Genomic DNA, 18,889 nt, shown 5'->3' with positions numbered 1-18,889 from the left:
AAACTATTGAGAACCTCAACTAAGAGCCAACAGAGTGGGAGAATATTTTTGTCAAATACTCCTCTGATAGCGGATTAATATCTAGAATATACAGAGAAATCAAGAAATTCAGTACTAAGAAGCAAAATAACCCAATCAAAAAATGGGCAAGTGAACTAAATAGACACTTCACATAAGAAGAAATTCAAATGGCCAATAAATTCATGAAAAAATGCTCAACATCATTAACATTCAGAGAGATGCAAATTAAAACTTCCTTGAGATTTCACCTAACTCCAACTAGAATGTCAATCATTAAAAACACATACGACAACAACAAATGCTGGCGAGGATGTGGAGAAGTGGTAACTCTAATACATTGTTGGTGGGACTGCAAATTAGTGCAACCATTTTGGAAAACTTTCAGAAGATCTTCAGAAAAATGGGAACAAACTTATCATATGATCCAGCAATACCACTTCTGGGTATCTACCCAAAGAAATGGAAATCAATCTACCAAACTAATGCTTGTGTATCTATGTTTATAGCTGCACAATTCACCATTGCCAAACTATGAAACCAGACAAAATGTCCATCAACAGATGAATGGATTACAAAATTATGGGATATGTACACAATGAAATTTTACTCAGCCATAAAGAAAAACACAATTATGTCATTTACAGTGAAATGGATGGAACTGGAGAACATTATGCTAAGTGAGATTAGAAATTGTATGCTCTCCCTAATATGCAAAAGCTAGGGAGAAAATGGGTCATAGGAGGAACTCTAGACAAAGAAGGGGATACTATAGATGAGCAAATAAGGCAATCTGATGGGATGGTTTGTGGGAAGAGGGAAAGTCTTTAATGTTCATGATGTATATTAACAAACATATCAAAACCAACCACTAAGCCAAACATGAGAAGTAGGGAGAGAGAGGGAATAGGGTAAGGGCTAATTGGGCAATGTGTGAATGTATGCCTCCACCATTTTGTACTCCATTAAGATGTATAACTACCTATGATGCACCAATAAAAAGTTTTAAAAAAAAAGCTAAAAAATGTTTAAAAGAAAGAGAGAGAAAACTTTTCAAAGTTTGGTGAGAGGAATGTGTTTTAAACATGGAGATTCTTGACTGTTGACTTCAGTCCCACAATGATATCATGGAAACAGAAAAGAGGAACAAATACAGAGTTGCCTAGACTTATTTTGCCTTCTACAATTAGGCCATTTAACAAGCAAGTCTCAGCAACTTCCATACTTAGATGGATTTAAGGTTTTCAATTCCCTCAAATGAGATAAGAAATAGTACAGAAAATAATACATTCAAAAGAAGCTGAGATATTTAGGAAATCCTATAGTGACTGAGCTTGAAAAAGAAAAGAATGAGAGTAGGCAAAAATGTCAGAAATACTTTGCCTAGCCGGGCGTGGTGGCGCACGCTTGTAATCCCTGCACTTGGGAGGCAGAGACAGGAGGATCGTGCAGGTTCGAAGCCAGCCGCGCTGGTTTAAGAGACCCTATTTTCAAATAAAAAAAGTATAAAATAGGTCTGGGAGTGTAGCCCAGAGGTAGAAGGGTTTCCAGGAACCCCAGTACCACCAAAAAAAAGAAAGAAATACTTTGGCTAGTGCTGGGCCCAGACCACATATTCCTTTCTTCCCGTGTCCCTCTGTCCCTCTTTGGTAACTGTTTTCAAGTTCAGTTTTAGCAAACAAAAAACTACTCCCTTCTCTTTTACCACTTGCCTTATGCTCCAACATGCAAAGCATAAACACTAGTTATGAAAGCTGAATGTGACTGAGTCGCCTGTAATTTGTATTTCTGCAGCTAAGAGGCTAATTCACTTATGCCAGAGTAAAGTATTTTACTAAAAATGTGAAATAAGAATAGGTAAATAAAACAAATGAAATATTCATCCCTAATTACACAAAATTCATCAGATCAAATGGCATGGAATCATAACAATTCTCTTTGTGGATAAGAAAAGCTCCCTTTTGCTGGGTATGGAGGTACACACCTATAATCCCAGCACTTGTGAGGCTGAGACAGGATCGCTGTTCGCAGGCAGCCTCAGCAACTTAATGAGGCCCTCTGCAATTTAGTGAGACTCTGTTTCAAGATAAAGAATAAAAAATTGGGCTGAGGGTGTAGCTCGGAGGTAGAATGTCCCTGTACTGCAAAAAAAGAAAAGAAAAAGAAATCTCCCCTTTGTGATCCTTCAAGGTTTGGCTCAGACATTCAGGAAAACTGTATGTATCATCAGAATGGGCAGCAGTCCTGTCTTTATTCTGACAGTACTATGAGTATATAATAACTAACTCCTCATTAAATGGAAGTTTTTGATAACTTTCTTCCTTGAGTAGTTACTCTAGGGTGAAAATAATGTTGCTTTTATCATTATACCCTGCACTGTTAGCATGTATGTATATAAGACATAATATGTGGTCAGGAAATATTTTTAGTCAGCACCAAGATGGTCCTGTATAAAATGACATGTCCCAGCAAGGCATGGTGATACTTGCCTATAATCTTAGTACCTGAAGATTGAAACAAGAGGATTGCAGGCTTGAAGCCAGCCTCAGCAACCCAGCAAGGCTCTCAGCACCTTAGCAAGACCCTGCTTCCAAATTAAAAAGAAAATAGGGCTGAAAGTATAGCTTAGAGGTAGACTGCTTCTGGTTTCAATCCTCAGCACCACCACCATCACACACACACACACACACACACACACACACACACACACACACAGACACACACACTCACACGACATGCCCCCCACATATGTGGTCCCTTAATTTATCAAAAATAGCACTTCAATACATTAAGATTCAATTTTTAATATGTATTTAACATAAAGAAGCACACCCACCAATATTAATGAAGACAAGAAAGTGTTCTTCAGATAGGCTTCACCCCAGCTCAAAATAAAACTTCAAGTGATGCCACTACTATGTAATGCAAATGCTTTGTGCCAGGTGAAGTATTTGAAGTAGGAAAACAACTGTTCACATTCAATTTTGAATACAGATATCTCCTCTAAGTGCTGAGCTTTCTCATATAGCCATTCTTTCTTGGCAAGATTATCTCATCTACTCAAAACATTTTCAAACATTTAATATAATAATGTAATATGATGTAATGTAATGTCCTCCAGCAATACCAGAGTGCATGAAAAAAAAAACATAATATAATAAAGGGGTTCCTGTGGCAACTTTAACTCAGACTCCCTAAGAGCATCATCAGACAATAATATATACGAAATGTTATCTACCTGTCCTCTATGTTTATTTCCCAAACATTTATAGAAATATTATTTCTCTATTAATAATCCTTACCTTATTAGAAATATTTAGAGTAGACAAATGAATAATATTCTTCTAGTAACTAAATTTTTATTTTTTAATAAAATAAATTAAAACAGCTTCATGCCGAGAACATGGATTTTTCTTTATCAATTCAAAGTACTTGAGATTCTATGGGTGTTAAAACAAACACAGTAGCTCACTTCAGCAATGAAGTAGAAGAATCAGATGTAGACTAGAGAAAAAAGACTAATAGCCTTTAGGTCAAGGGAGAAATAAATGTACCGGAGACAAAGACAAATATATCAGTCTTAGCATCACTTTATTTATTTTTGTCCCCTTGGAAGACAGATTTTTGTTTAACATCTTATTATTTATTTATTTTTGTTTAACATTTATTTATTTATTTATTTATTTATTTATTTATTTATTTATTTATTTTAGTTCTGGGAATTGAACCTAAAAGCATTCTACCTCTGAGCTACATCTCCAGTCCGTTTTTATTCTTTATTTTGAAACTGTCTCACTAAACTACTGAGGGTCTTGCTAAATTGCTGCGGTTGGCCGTGAACCTGCAATCCTCCTGTCTCAGTCTCCCAGATACTAGGATTATAGGTGTGCAGCAAGGCATCCAGCTTGAGTTTCTTTTCTTGTATCTTCTACTCACTTCTTTGTGTAGAATAATCCTGTATTTTTTCTAATTTCTACTATAATTTGAACCTTTTCCAAAGAAGGTCTGTTTGATCCTAACTCTTCAGGTCTTTGTACAATGTACTTTTAAACTATAAAAGTGAATTCCATGTTGTCACATATGTGCTAGAGGAAAGAGGACTGAGGCATCTCAGATAATATGAATCTTTTTTTCTAAAATCACATAAAGTTCATGGGTTTTGCAGGTGAGTGGGACAGAAATGATTTGTGACTCAAGTCTCACTGTATTGACACTGTACAGTGTGGTCGCTGTTAGGACAAGATTGATGGCTAGTTGCTTTAAGTAGATTTTTTTAAAATTCTATTACAGTTCCTTTATGCTTTGTACTGACAGTCACCGTTTCCATAACATTTAGCACTGTTAATTTTATTTTGGCTGTATTTAATAATGCCTTTTTATTCATTTTAATAGGTCCAATTTGATTATCCTTCTATTATATGAACATAAACCCCCCAGTACAATAAAAGTAAACATGCTACATTAAAGATCTCATATGGTCTCTCGCATGTCCTTGAATCTCTATTTTCAAAGCTAGGGGGTAAACACTATAATTACTGCATGAATTAAAACTTTGCCACATCAGTTTTATTGTGGTACTAATAGGTTGGCACGGTACATTTTGGAATATGGTGATACAAATGCTTAATCTCTGAGTTAAACAATAAAATTGAAAGACATAACATCCCTTTGGGGGGAGGAGTTGCTTTTGAATGAGCTCCATAAAAAAATGCAAACTGATTACTCCACACGCACTGAAAATTAGACATCGCCAGAAGGAATGTGTAAAAGGCTTTCTGATGGCTTGGATTAGAGACAACTATTCCCCTAAAGCCTATCAGAGATAAATGAAATAAATGGAAGGAAGACACAAACTCAGGCTTTGTTCCAATCACTGCCAAGTGTCATATTGGAATTCTCAACACAAAACCAAACGGCTGGCAAGATCATCTGTATGCAAATGGAGAGTCAGTGACCCCTCCCCAGCTCATAGCTATTTTGAGATAATTGAAGCCTATGTTATAGGACAGTAGCTTTTTTCATTAACTATGCTGCCTTTTGAAGATATCTTAAATTGTTAGATGAATACTCAATGCCTAAACATATTTTACTTTTACAGTTTAGATATTTGCCATTTCTCCCTCTGTACAGCGCTGGAACCCCTTTCTATTGGTGAAAGGTAAGGCTCCATCTCTAAAAATCTAAAGCCGACAGGCTCTCTCTACCTGTCATTGACACTTTGCCACTCTGAATTGTGCATGAGCGACAGACAGAAGCAAGGACTGCTCGAGATGCATTCGGAGAGGCTCCACCAGCTGGAGGCAAGGGTCCTGTGGCTGCACCAGTGCCCAGAGGGGTGTCCTTACCAGGCTGCTTCTGCAGCATGACCTTCACTGAGAAGGTTCCTGCTGAACCTGCCCGACTTCCTGCCAGTCTACAGGGTCTCTGGGCTTCTCAGTAAACAAGGGTGCTTCCTGGTACACTTGCAAGCCAATCTTTCCTTTGCTGAAGTTAATGAGAGTCAGTGTCTGATATTTGCAACAAAGAACCCTGACTGATATGTGGAGGATTTCCTTATTGTAAAGTGTTGTCAGTGCTGCCCCCAATGTGCTTTGTTCTACATAGGAAAGGAATACTTGATGGGAATATGTTCTCTTGCCCACATGTCTATTTGTACTGTAAAAACCCTTGTACTTTTATACATTGACCAGATCAAGACTCTTTTAGAGGCAAATTAAGATAAGTAGAATTATTAAATATTATTATTGTGGTTGTATTATTATGCCAAGAAATAAGCACAACAAGGATTTAAGGACCAAGGACTGGTTACTAAAACTAATAGAATAGATTTATAGCTCTTTAAATATATATATATATATATATATATATATACACATATACATATATAAAATTAACACAATGGACTTACAGCTCTTTAAATATATGTATTATGCTGGGTGTGGTGGCGCATGCTTGTAATTCCAGCACTTGGGAGGTTAAGACAGGAGGATCACACAGGTTTGAAGCCAGCGTCAGCTACTTAGTGAGGCTCTCAGCAACTAGTGAAACCCTGTTACCAAATAAAATATAAAAAATAGGTTTGGGAGTGTAGCTCAGAAGGAGAAAAGCCCCTGGGTTCCCCTCCCAGTACCACACACACAAGATGTGTGTGTGTGTGTGTGTGTGTGTGTGTATGTATGTATGTATATATATATATATATATATATATATATATATATATATATATATATATTTGTATTGAAGATTGAACTCAGGAGCATTCTACTTCTAGCTAGACTCCATGCCCTATTTTTTTTTTCATACTTAAATAGGATCTCACTAACTTTTTGAGGGTCTCACTAAGTTCTTGAGACTGGCCTTAAACCTGTGATTCTCCTGTCTCAGCTTCCCAAGTACTACAGTTACTTGTACTAAAAATTTCTTAATAACTGGTACTTAATAACTGGTGTTTATATGTGTATATATGTATGTAGACATATATATATATATATGCACACTGAGATAAAATTCATGGATGTCCAACTCTTTGTAGATGTATTTAAAGTGTAACTTTAAAGGATATCTAGCAAAGGGCTTTGTAGGCAGTTAAGCATAATCTTTAAGCCCACAGATCTCAGCTCTAGTTCAGACTTGCCCTGATCAGCCATGTGATTTTTAAGTGGTTTCCATCTTATCTTCCTCATCTGTAAAATGTGTTTACTGAAGCCTAGTTCACAGGGCCCATGTGAGAATTAACTGGGGTATGGATATAAATCTGTAAGCATGGCACTAATGTGCCGTAAGAAATTATAAATGACAGAGGCCCCTCTGTGGTTAAGTCCCTGGCATATGGTGGCATGAACACATGACACACCAACATCCATACATTGTGTGTACACATGTATACCACCAACATTCCTCTCCTACATGCGCAGACATAAACAGCAACAACCCTCCACTGTGCGCACACACATACACACCAGCATCCCTCCACTCTCCCAAATCCATCGCAGTAGAGTTGGATTTACACTGGGAAGGCTCCCATGGCTCTAATCGGCATTCTTTCTGGTCTGGCCTTTGGGGGACCTCACTCAGGGAGCCTCATTCCCTGTGCCTCAGTCCCCAGGGGATTCCAGGTGCTGAGCTGCCTGCCTTGTTTTTTAGCCTACATCATGGTTAAGGAGATAAAAATAAAAACATCCTCACCTTTTTCCGGAGAATGATACTAGCAAGTTTGCTCTATAATGAAAAACACTGTGGGATTTAGAGAAAGAAAGCAGCAATTAAGGGAATCGCATTGAGTTCCTCTCTGCCCTTTAAGATGAGGGCCCAGGCTCTTCCCCTTCCACTGCCCACTGTCCCCTTCCTCACCTCTGACAAAGAGCTGATTGGCGGGAAACCATCCAGAAACTTCCATTTGTGGTGAAAAAATGCTGCCCACTGTTAAGGCACAACCTCAGATGTCACCCCAGTCCCCTGGCCCAAACCATCTTCATCCAGGCCCACTGTTCAGCCCCCTAACAGGCTGCCTGGATACCACTCTGTCCACCCCAGTTTCTAACAACATTTTAGAGTGGTCTGTTTAGAACATAAATTACTGCAGTGCTCCTGAAAAAAATTTCAGTCATCCATTCTGCACTTAGAATACAATCTGAGCCCTAAACACATGTCCCCAAAGGCCCCCCACACTGCACCTCAACCTCCACCTCCTATCCTCTCTTCAAACTCCTCTTCCTTGCCCATGTGTGTCGGTCTTCCCAGCCTTTGACCCCTTCTGCAGACAAGCCAAAGACTTCCTAATGCAGACCTCTGTGTCATTTCCCTCTGCACAAAACGCCTCCTTCCCCAGACCATGTCTTCATTATAACCTAACAGCCAGGCCACTGACACTAGAGTACCCTAGTTTGTCATTCTATTTTATTTTCTGCAGAATTATTTAGTTTAGTTTTGTTCCTGTCTGTCTCATCCCCCAGTGGAGTTCGCCTCCATACAAGCAGGAATCAGTTGTGTTTACTAGTGTGTCCCCGGTACCTCAAGAGGTACTTGACACCTGGCAGTTACCAAATAAATAAATGCTCATTACCTGACTGGTTGAATGAGTGAATGATGGATCTTCTTTGAAAATCCCCAAAGATGATGGTTTCTACTACCTACCCTTTACTTCCTTTTCTGGAAGCTCATCTCTTTTACTGAATAGGATTCTGTGGGGAAGAAAGAAAAATGGCTCCAGCAACTAATTTCTGGTTCTGTTAGTAAAAAGAACTTTCATGTTTGTAGCCTCTGCCATCTTCTCAGTAACTGCCTAGGCTGTCCTTTGTCGGCAGGGTATCTCACACTCCCTGGGCCAGGAAGCCATCTGAGGCTGTCCCCCAGGACCAGGCCTTAAGAGACAATCACATGTGCTAATTCCATTGCCATTCTCACCCAGGAGGTCCCCTCGCCACACATCAAGGTGACAGAGGCAGCTCCATGTTCGGCTTCCTGCCCCCCATGACAGAGGGCAAGGAAGCAGCTCATTGATCCACCTCAAAATTAGAACAAAGCTCCATATTTCCACAGGAGAAAGATGTGTTTTCTGCAAAGAATTTTAGTCTGAGTTCTAACTCAGTCTTTTAATTCCTAAAGGTAGAAGAGAGAGAGAGAGAGAGAGAAAAAAAAAAAAAAAACGAAACAATCAGCCTCTTAGAATACATACATAAGAAGCCCCGTTTAACCCTAAGCTATTTAACACCTCAGTGATTTTATAAGCGCCAGAGTCTCATTAAATCTTGTGTGTGTCTTTGTGTATAAGGCAAAGGGTGGCCCAGGGTGATCACTGCCATGCTGAACTGTCAAACTGAATAAGCTTCGGGGCTGAAACTAGAAGGCAAGCAACAGTGACATCTAGTGTGGGGAGGAGGCACCAGTGTGGGCTGCAGGCTCTGCCTGAAACACAGAGGCTGGAGCAGAGAGGGGCAGGAGCATGATGAATAAGAAAGAAAGAAAAATAAGAAGGGCTGGGAGTATAGCTCAGTGGGAGAACATCCCTAGGTTCCATCTCCAGTGTGACAACACACACACACACACACACACACACACACACACAACAATGAAAGTAAATAAGTAAATGTGAAACCAGAATGCAGACACAGTTGATGACTGTTATAAATATCCTGCTCAAATACCTCTGCCTCTAGGTCTTCTCCCCGATTTTACATTATGACGCCCTTTATTACCTGGTGAAGTCCCTAAACTGACCCACCACTGCTTTCCCTGGTTCCTTTTCAACTGCTTTCTATAACACTGGACTCCCCTTATCCTCTTTTTGGAATGTTTTAAAGGGAGTCTGGACACCATCAGCCCTGGGACTTTCTTTTTTTAATTTTTTTTTCTGGTACTAGAGATTGCACACAGGAGAATTCTACCTCTGAGCTATAACCCCCAGCCATTTTTTATTTGGGAACAGGGTCTCACTAAGTTGCTCAGGGTCTTGCTAAATTGCTGAGACTGTCCTTAAGCCTCTGATTCTCCTCTCTCAGCTTCCCAAGTATTGAGATTACAGCTGAGCACCACCACATCCAGCTCTTGAGGAAAAGCTCTTTTCTTTGTTTATCTGACCCTGCAGTCCCACCCGGCTATGCCTTGAAGTAGGAGGATGGATGGCTGCTCTTCTGGTTCCCTATCACCTATCTTCTCTCTCTCTTACAAGAACTCCTTTTCCTGCAAGCCCCTGTGGGCGAGCTATATCACTCTATCCCATGCTGATTACAATCATCTGTCAAAGTCCTTCTCATTCAAAATTCTTTGCTGAATACTTGAATGCCTAGTTCACGATTTGTCCTGCACCACACTCCATCATCATTTTCAGTATAGGTGGCAACCTCTCTATGGACCCTGGCTGCTCAGCTATTTCACCTCCTCATCTCCAATGACTTTCTCCATGTCAGCCACCCATCCCCAGTTTTTCCACTTATAAACAGAAGCTACAGTAGCTCTGTAAACTCAGTTTTCAACCTCCCATTCTTCCAATTTGGTATCTCAAGTTTCCACGCCAACTTATTCCTTCAGCCCTGGTGAAAACTCATAGCCTTCAACCTTCTGACCTTCCTCATTTCTCTCGGTTCCCACCTGGTCTCACTGCACTCCTTATCACAGCCCACTTACTCAATGCCTAGTGTTATATTCACTGCCCTAGAAGTGCACCTTTGCAGGGACTGGCTGCCTTAGTCAACTCCCTCTGCATCAGCAATTTGCTCCTCTCTTATTGCATCAGTTCTATATTTTTATAAACATGCTGCAGTATCATGTTTTAAAAAGAACAACTCTCAACCCCCAAATTTTCTGTTCCCTCCTTCATAGACTAATTCCTCAAAAGAGGCATGGCTGAACTTTCTCCTTTCTCCCTTCATTAATCTCATGAGTAAGATGGTGTATATGAGCCTGTGCCAAAGTGGTTGACCATTCCTATTTTTAAAAAAATTATTCAATTCATCTTCCTGGCTTCTGCTTCAATTCATAACTCCAGACCTTGGGTAGATGCTCTCTACTGACTGGCAATTCTGCTGGGTTTCTCAAGTACTACTGCTTTCTGACTCACCAAGAACTATTTTATGTACATGCTTTATCCTCACTTCAGTATAAAAGTCTCACCTCATTACTCCGAAAATAAGAAAGTCAATGATCTGCTTTATATTCTCAGTCCTACACATATAAACCAACCAGCATCGCCACCTATTTTCCCCGTCTTTCCTCCGCCTGTCTGAGTCTGAATAACCTGTGAGCACTCAGTTTCCCATCTTTTTCTCTCACCTTCTCAAGGACTTCACAACTTTAGTCAATTTCTTCCCCTTCTGCATCAGCAATTTCCTCCTCTCTGTTGCACCAGTTCTATCTTTATACAAACATGCTGCAGTATCATGGGGGGGAGGGGACTCTCAACATCCAAATTTTCTGTTTACTCCTTCATAGCCAAATTCCTCATAAAGAGGCATCACTGGTACTGTCTCTGTCTTCTCACCTCCCTTTTCCTCTTTAACCCACTTTAGGTTGGTTTTTGCTCCCACCCCTCTAGTGAACATTGCATCCTTAACCTCTCAGAAGCACATTAATAAGAGTTAACCACATCATTCCTCTACTGAGCTTTCTGTTTTCCTTCTATTTCTCTGTCCATTCCTTGTCAATCTACTTTGCCACCTCTTTCCCTAGCATCTATTAATGTTGATAGTTCTTGATGCTCAGTCTTGGTACATCTTCCCTTTTTCCCCTTATGGGATTGTATGCATTTTGGCTCAAAATGTTATTTATATGCTCATCTTCCAGAAATTTAGACTGAACCCAAACTCAGTCATACTCTTGCTTAACAACTCTAATTGTATATTTTACATATATTTCAATACCAATGTGTCACTTTAATAAACAATTTGTCCCCTCTCCTTCATCTGCCCTACTTATTTTTCCTTTACTTCAGATTTTAATTTTTTATTTTTTATTAGTGCACTGTAGTCATACATCTTAATGGGATACAGTAAGGTAGAGGCATACATGTATACATCACTCATTTAGTCCTTCCCCACTTCCTATCCCATTTCCTGCCCCCTCCCAGTGACTTGGTGATTGACTTTGATATATCTGTGAATGTACATCATGTGCATTAGAGTAATTGCCCTCTTCCCTCCTCTCGGAATCCTCAGTTATTTACCTTAGTTGCCCATCTAATGTTTCTCCTCTTTATTTAGAGTTTCTCATATGACATAGTTTCTCCCTAGCTTCCCCAGGTTAGGGACAGCATCTGCTTTTTACTTTTTGTAACTAATCTCACTTAGCATAATGTCCTCTAGTCCCATCCATTTCCTACAAATGACATAATTTTGTTCTTTTATATGGCTGAGTAAAAATTCCATTGTGTACATATACCATAGTTTTTTTTAATTCATTCATCTTTTGATGGACATCTTGGCTGGTTCCATAGTTTGGCAATTGTGAATTGTGTGGCTTTGAACATAGACAGGCATGCACTAGTTTGGTAGTTGGTCTCCATTCTTTTGGATTGATACCTAGAACTGGTGTTTCTGGATCATATGGTAGATTCATTTCCATTCTTCTGAAGATTCTCCATACTGTTTTCCAAAGTCGTTTCACTAATTTGCAAAAATGTATTAGAGTTACCATTTCTCCACATCCTCACAGCATTTATTGCTTTTTTGTGTTTTTAATGATTACCATTTTAATTGGAGTTAGGTGAAATATCAGGGTAGTTTTGATTTGCATCTCTCTGATTGCTAGTGATGTTGAACTTTTTCCATACATTTATTGGCCATTTGAATTTCTTTTTTTTTCGGTAAAGTTTCTATCTATCCATATTTGCAGATGACATGATACTATACATAGAAGACCAAACAAAGTCAACCAAAAGGCATAGTGTCCAGATACAAAATGAACCTTAAAAAATCAGAAACTTTTCTGTTTGCCAACCATAAATCTAATGAAAAAGAAATCAGAAACACTTTCACTCAACATCCCACAAAAAATACTTTGGAATAAACCTAATTAAGGATGTAAAAGACCTCTACAAGAAAAATTATAAAACATTGAAAAAGGAAATACAAAAAGGCCTTAGGAGATAGTAAGATCTTCCATGCTCTTGGATAAGCAGATAAATATCATCAAAATGGCCATTCTTTCAAAAATGATCTACAGATTTAATGCAATACCCATTAAATTATACACATCCTATAGGTAACCCAACCAGCTTGATGGCTTGATACAATCCAGCCAAGGTATCAAGTTCAAAGTCCAAGATCTCCTGGTAAAGTGTTAAAGGCTCTTACCTGAGCACAGACTTTTAGCACTAAGCCTACTTGCTACCTTTAGCTATTTGGCTATCCAAATATTATCTCACATGTATTTAGTTCAGACTTGTTTCTTTGCAATACAACTCTCTCAAAAAGACCATTTTTCATCTATTTTATTCCAGTAAGTTATCTGTCATTCACCACACCCACAATTCTTTCAAAACATGTTTCTTCCTCCTTTCCCTTTCTCTCTCTCTCTCTCTCTCTCTCTCTCTCTCTCTCTCTCTCTCTCTCTCACACACACACACACACACACACACACACACACACACAGAAACTTTAGCTCAATGAGGCCAGAAACCATAACTAAAATACTTCAGAGCCTGACAAATTTCAGAATTCTAACTATATTCTTCAGCTACTTCCCTAAAACATCATTGGCCTTCTGTAACTCTAGAACAGTGATTTCCCCTCTTAGCTACACATTATAATGAGCTGGAGAGCTTTTGAAACTCCCAGTAGCTACACACCAAACCAATTACATTACTGTTGCTGGGGTTGGGACCTAGGCATCAGTACTTTATAGAGCTACTCCAGTGATCCTAATGTGCAGCCAAAGTTGAGAACCACAGTTCCAGAGTCAGCTTTCTCTCCATCTTTCCTCCATGATTCTGAGCCCTAATACTGATTGCTCAACCTGTGGCTCCACCATCATCCCACACAGCAGCAAATCAACAAGTATTGAATTCCCTAAGTACTCACATCTGTGACTAATTTGACTTCCTCCTCACTTGTTTTTCCCCTCCCAGCTGCATCTTTCTCTATTCATGGCACTAAATTCTTAGTTTTAACAATTGCACTTCTAAATACTTTTCAGATTTGATCTCATGTTTTCTTCTCTCCTCAATTCCAAAACCTTACTTAAGATTTCAACTTGGTCTTCTATATTTTCTCAACCAGCACATGTGCTCATATTCTCTTGCTTTTACTCACTCTCACCCACCTGTCTATATTTTTGTTTTAATCATGAAAAGGGGCATATGTAGACTGTTAGTGACTTGGCTTGTCTCCGCTCTATGATCTGTCTTGATTCTTGATTACTTGACTACAATTACCCATCAACATGTTCTGCAATTATCTCCCCAAATAGAACACTCTACAAGGAGGATACATTGTCATTTATTCTTTCTATGTTTAAAAAATACTATAAAATGTAGACCACTATTCTTTATGCTTTTGCATAGGCATAGTGATTAATTAATAAAGTGTACTTTAAAGGAAAAGGAAAATGGGTATTTGAAGACACATAATGTTAAAACACGTACATATGAACACAAAAATACATGGTGAAGAATGGAAATATATTGTGACATTTCATGAACTGTTTTATCACATCAGTTTGTCCTCCTGAGTTGTCTGTAGACTATAAAATTCTTGCTTGCTTGAAGCTGGAGCTTGAAGGCAGTAGCTTTGTTTAGCTTTCATTTAAATGTTTCTGTATAGATCCTGTCACATTCTAAATGGAACAGGGTAAGCCATTTGAAACCTGAATAGGGAAATAAGTTTCTGTTCCAGAGTATAGTTTGGGTAAGTCAGTTTCATACAGTAGTTGAGATAAATCCAAATCCATCTATAAGTAAGAGAACTACAGTAGAAATAATCATGATCAGACCAAAGGGAAAAAATAAAGATATTCATTCACCAATTCAAAAAATACTTTCTGATTTCCTAAACATCCCCGGGCATGGCACAAGGCACTGGGATTAAGGAACTCAAATAGAAGATAAATATACTAAATAATATGGGAATGGTGTATATGACTGTAATCCTAGTACCTGGAAAGCCGAGACAGAACTACCAAAAGATCGAGGCCAACATTCAGTGATTTAGTGAACTCTTCTTTCAAAATCAAGGACTAATATGTAGAAAATACAAATGACTTAAAATATTTAACACAAAAAACAAATAACTTAATAAAAATGGGAAACTGAATTAAATAGAGCTTAAAAGAAGAAGTACAAGTGGCCAATACATATGTGAAAAAATGTTCAACATCATTAACAATCAGGAAGATGGAAATCAAAACTATACTGAGACTCCATCTAGCCCCAATTAGAATACCAATCATCAAAAAGTCAACAACAAGTAATTGCAAGGATGTGGGGAAATAAGAACTCTTCTCTAATTTAGGTGGCTTTGCAAATTAATGTAGCCAATATTGAGATCAGTGTTGAGATTCCTCAGAAAACTAGGAATGAATCTACCATATGACCCAGCTATACCACTTCTGGGTAATCTTTCCAAATGGACTGAAATCAGAATATTATAGCATGTATGTATATCCATGTTGATAGCACAATTCACAATAAGTGTCCATCACTTAGTTGTAATCAAATAAATTGATTAAAAAATTTTGGGATATACACACAATAGAATCCTACTTTGCAAAAAGAACAAAGTTATATCATTTGCAGGAAAATGGATGGACTTAAATAAGATTAAGTGAGATTAGCCAGTTACAGAAAGTGAAGGGTCATATGTTTTCTCTCATATGCAAAAGCTAGGAAGAAATGGGCATACAAGAGGGATTTCAGAAGATGGAGGAGAAGCTCCAGTGGCGCCAGGGAGGTGGTCTAAGGGAAGGCGGAGGAAAGGGAGAGCCAATGAAGGAATCAATTCTATCAATATTATGTATAGATGTGAGAATACCAATGTCAATCCAGATGTCCTGAATGGGGAAGGGAGAGTGGGGAAGGAGCCGGAGAAAACTCACCAAGGGCTGCGTACATATATGTCACTATCACTCTGAACTGCATTCTGACGTGAAACTGTAATGCACCAATAAAAGTATCAAAATTCAAAATAACAGCCAGGCATGGTGACACACACTTGTAATTCCCACACTTGGGAGGCTGAGACAAGAGGATCACACAGGTTCGAAGCCAGCCTCAGCTACTTAGTGAGGGTCTCAGCAACTTAGTGAGAACCTGTTTCCAAATAAAACATAAAATAAGTCTGGGAGTATAGCCCGGAGATAGAAAGCCTCTGGGTTCTATCCCCCAGTACCACATATATATATTCAAAATAACAAAGTGCTGGGGTAGGGAACCCAGTGGTAGAGAACCCCTGCATTTAATCCTCACTACCAACAAAAAAAATAAATCCAAATAATGGTCCTGCAATTTAAAATATAAGATGATTACTGGGCAGAAATATAACCTGAAGAAGGGAGTGTTTTAATAGATACCTAAATTTGCTGAGAACCAGGAGGTAGAAATTATAGAATTGCATATATGAAAGAAAATTGAATCAACCAAGTGATAAATACACACATATGTATATATGTGTATGTATATATATATATATATATATATATATATATATATATCACAATAAGTGATGTACACTTATTGTGAATTGTGCAACTATCAACATGGATATGCATACATATAATGTGCTGTTGTGAAAAGGAATGAACTTTAGTCACATCTGGCAGAAATACAATTTCTTCACCAGGAGATGAAGACAAAGCTTCCTAACATTTTACCTCCCTTCAGCAATCCTAGAGTTCAGGATAAAGAGTTAAAAAACAGTATCAGGTACATTGAAAAAGATACTACTTGAACATATATTATGTCCATAGAGAGAAATGGACACAATAAACTCCACTCAGTACACTGACATGGAAATTTTAAAAGGAGAATCATTCTTAGTGAAATCAATAAAATCAAATTAACAATTTCAGTCACAATGTCTTTCCAAATGGACTATCTTAAAATAACTTGAAGACTCTCATGATGAGACCAGTGGCTGCCATATTTACGTATCACATGAACCTCTGGTACATTTTCAATCATTTTATTTCCACCTGAATCACATAGCCAGCTGGTTAGCTCCATCATCTCATCTCATCTCATCCAAGTGCCTTGGTCAGGTTATTATTCTAGTCACTTTTCTAAATATCCTCCTCAGGCTATTTTTCATTATATTTGTTGTATTTTTAATTATTATTCTGGGACCCATATTTTATAGACCTCCAAAAACTCTTCATCATTTTATAGATTGCATTTCTAATAATGCCTTTAATTATAATTTAAACTCCTTAACCTATTATACACGGCATGGTATCGGTCACGTGAGCAAAATGTGATTAGAAAGCATAAATCTTTGTAACATTCTATGAACACCAATGAAAAAGGGGTTAATGATTTTTCAGCTGCATTTCTTGCTGGTGAATATGCCACAGATGAATATTTTCAAAGTGAATATGAACGGTTTTAGATGAGTGCTCCTTAAATGTCACTGTGTATTAGTCATGCAAGGATTATTAAGGGGTATGAGAGGTAGACCTGCACATTTCATCCAAGACATAGATTCTCGCTGAAGACTGTTAACTGTCAGAGTTGCCAGGTTAGGCTCTGCTGGTAATGATCATTAATGTAACTGAAGCATTAAATGGTTCATTTTTCTCTACATATAACAATATTTCCACAATATTCAGAAAAAAGCACATTTTTCCATGTGAGTCTTGGAGGTGGCAAAAGTACAAGGTAAATAAAATGCTGAAGATTTTTAAATACATTGGTGCCAGAGGAATTATTGTCTACTAAAATTTAACAAGTTTACAAATTTAATAAGTTGATGTTCCTATCTATAAATAGAAAAAACATTGCTGCTAATGAACTGCCTTAGTTGTTTAAGAAGTATCTCTAAGATAGATGCCAGTAGATAACTATAAATATTCTTCCTTTCGGATACTCATGTCAGATAATTTATAGGTATAAAAGTATAGTTAACCTTAAGATGATATCTGGTGCCTCCAAAAGGGTTTACTTGACAAAAAGGAGACACTTCACAACTTCTCTCCTAAAGATGCAGAATGGCCAAGATTGATAATTTGTGAAGATATCAGATGGCTTGAAAGAGTCTTGAGATTGATCACCAAAGAGCAGGTCCTTTGAAATTAGCCTGATTGCCCAGGACAGCCCATCTGTGCCACACACAGTCTCACTGCAGGAAGAAGTAGTCTCTAGACCAGTGGTCTGAAGAAAGCCTGAGAATCTTGTCTAAGAATTAATGCCTTTTCTCAATACTGGGCCTCATGTCCCATTTCTTTTTGACTCTGAGAAAATCATTTAACTTTTGTTTCTAAATCCATAAAGTTAGAATCAACTACCTCATGGGGAGAATGAGACTGCTTCAGGCATTTTATAAAGTTCTTTGAAGAAAGCTAATACAACTTGCTTGAAATTATAATACAGCAATTTGAATTTAAAGATTTTTTTCTCCTAAGAAATCCCAATTATTGAGTACTCTTTGTTAACTTAGTAATTATTCTGTAAGTAGGTAAAGCTAGCCACCAGAGTGTGAAAAGTTGCCATCAGCCTCTTAACTTTGCACCAAAAAGCTACCTCTATAAAATAGCAAAGGTTTTATTTTATTTGTTTGAAATATGAGTAAAGTAGCAAATAAAAGTGATCTTAAGTCTTGTTGTTAAATAATGAGATCTTAAATTGAGTGGAAATCCCCAAGCAAGAAAAATAATTCAGTGGTGTCCATTGTTGTTAATGTTGTTTTCAGAATTCAAAGCTTGGCATTGAAAGCAATAATTAAATTGCTAAAAATTAAAATCATATCATAAACAAAACTTTCTTCTCTCTCTGTGGAATAAAAATGATTTCCATTTCCTCACAAAAAAATAATTTCCCCAAGAAAGGTCTTTCCTGTCTACCTGACTCTTCATCAATCTCCTGCATATAATTAAGTATGAAGTCTCCCAGGGAAATGCAAATGATTAAATAAATGGGCCCTACATATCACAATCTCATTACTTGAGTTTGAAGGAGCAGGGTGTGAATTCAACATAAGTATGCTCAGACCAAATAGGAGTAAAAGAAACTATAAAAATATCCCTACCACTTCACACACATTTTTACTAAATAATATGCTTTATGCCCCATTCTCATATCCATTATTTTGAGTCCTGTAGTAAAAGTATAATTGCAAATATAATCACCCTATTAATTAGTACAGGAAAGCCCAAGAAAATTAAGTGACAGGTCTAATAATCCTTATCAAATTGGTTATAAAATGATGATTCAAAACACACATACACACACACA

The sequence above is a fragment of the Muscardinus avellanarius genome (genome assembly GCF_963383645.1).
Source record: "Muscardinus avellanarius genome assembly, chromosome: 8".
Taxonomy (NCBI): Eukaryota; Metazoa; Chordata; class Mammalia; order Rodentia; family Gliridae; genus Muscardinus; species Muscardinus avellanarius.
This window is presented reverse-complemented; position numbering follows the sequence as displayed.